Raw genomic sequence first — 2436 nt, 5'->3', positions numbered from 1 at the left:
CTACGAACTATGAAGAAGCGATGGTGAGCCCAGATTCCACAAAATGGCTTGAAGCCATGAAATCCGAGATGGGATCCATGTATGAGAACAAAGTATGGACTTTGGTTGACTTGCCCGATGATCGGCAATAAATTGAGAATAAATGGATCTTCAAGAAGAAGACTGACGCTGACGGTAATATTATTGTCTACAAAGCTCGACTTGTCGTAAAAGGTTTTTGGCAAGTTCAAGGGATTGACTACGATGAGACCTTCTCACCCGTAGTGATGCTTAAGTCTGTCCGAATCATGTTAGCAATTGCCGCATTTTATGATTATGAAATTTGGTAGATGGATGTCAAAACTACATTCCTGAATGGATTTCTGGAAGAAGAGTTGTATATGATGCAACCAGAAGGTTTTGTCGATCCAAAGGGAGCTAACAAAGTGTGCAAGCTCTAGCGATCCATTTATGGACTGGTGCAAGCCTCTCGGAGTTGGAATAAACGCTTTGATAGTGTGATCAAAGCATTTGGTTTTATACAGAATTTTGGAGAAGCCTGTATTTACAAGAAAGTGAGTGGGAGCTCTGTAGCATTTCTGATATTATATGTGGATGACATATTACTAATTGGAAATGATATAGAATTTCTGGATAGCATAAAGGGATACTTGAATAAGAGTTTTTCAATGAAAGACCTCGGTGAAGCTGCTTACATATTAGGCATTAAGATCTATAGAGATAGATCAAGACGCTTAATTGGACTTTCACAAAGCACATACCTTGACAAAGTTTTGAAGAAGTTCAAAATGGATCAAGCAAAGAAAGGGTTCTTGCCTGTGTTACAAGGTGTGAATTTGAGTAAGACTCAATGCCCGACCACTGCAGAAGATAGAGAGAAAATGAAAGATGTTCCCTATGCTTCAGCCATAGGCTCTATCATGTATGCAATGTTGTGTACCAGACCTGATGTGTGCCTTGCTATAAGTCTAGCAGGGAGGTACCAAAGTGATCCAGGAGTGGATCACTGGACAGCGGTCAAGAACATCCTGAAATACCTGAAAAGGACTAAGGATATGTTTCTCATATATGGAGGTGACAAAGAGCTCATCGTAAAAGGTTACATTGATGCAAGCTTTGACACTGATCCGGACGATTCTAAATCGCAAACCGGATACGTGTTTACATTAAACGGTGGAGCTGTCAGTTGGTGCAGTTCTAAACAAAGCGTTGTGGCGGGATCTACATGTGAAGCGAAGTACATAGCTGCTTCGGAAGCAGCAAATGATGGAGTCTGGATGAAGGAGTTCATATCCGATCAAGGTGTCATACCTAGTGCATCGGGTCCAATGAAAATCTTTTGTGACAATACTGGTGCAATTGCCTTGGCAAAGGAATCCAGATTTCACAAGAGAACCAAGCACATCAAGAGACGCTTCAATTCCATCCGGGATCTAGTCCAAGTGGGAGACATAGAGATTTGCAATATACATACGGATCTGAATGTTACAGACCCGTAGACTAAGCCTCTTCCACGAGCAAAACATGATCAGCACCAAGGCTCCATGGGTGTTAGAATCATTACTTTGTAATCTAGATTATTGACTCTAGTGCAAGTGGGAGACTGAAGGACATATGCCCTAGAGGCAATAATAAAGTTATTATTTATTTCCTTATATCATGACAAATGTTTATTATTCATGCTAGAATTGTATTAACCGGAAACATAATACATGTGTGAATACATAGACAAACAGAGTGTCACTAGTATGCCTCTACTTGACTAGCTCATTAATCAAAGATGGTTATGTTTCCTAACCATGAACAAAGAGTTTTTATTTGATTAACAGGATCACATCATTAGGTGAATGATCTGATTGACATGACCCATTCCATTAGCTTAGCACCCGATCGTTTAGTATGTTGCTATTGCTTTCTTCATGACTTATACATGTTCCTATGACTATGAGATTATGCAACTCCCGTTTGCCGGAGGAACACTTTGTGTGCTACCAAACATCACAACGTAAATGGGTGATTATAAAGGTGCTCTAAAGGTGTCTCCAAAGGTACATGTTGGGTTGGCGTATTTCGAGATTAGGATTTGTCACTCCGATTGTCGGAGAGGTATCTCTGGGCCCTCTCGGTAATGCACATCACATAAGCCTTGCAAGAATTGCAACTAATGAGTTAGTTGCAAGATGATGTATTACGGAACGAGTAAAGAGACTTGTCGGTAACGAGATTGAACTAGGTATTGAGATACCGACGATCGAATCTCAGGCAAGTAACATACCGATGACAAAGGGAACAACGTATGTTGTTATGCGGTCTGACCGATAAAGATCTTCGTAGGATATGTAGGAGCCAATATGAGCATCCAGGTTCTGCTATTGGTTATTGACCGGAGACGTGTCTGGGTCATGTCTACATTTTTCTCGAACCCGTAGGGTCCGC

This window comes from Triticum urartu, chromosome 4A, assembly GCF_056163025.1.
Source record: "Triticum urartu cultivar PI428250 chromosome 4A, HENAU_Tu73, whole genome shotgun sequence".
NCBI lineage: Eukaryota > Viridiplantae > Streptophyta > Magnoliopsida > Poales > Poaceae > Triticum > Triticum urartu.
Note: the sequence above shows the minus strand (reverse complement) of the source record.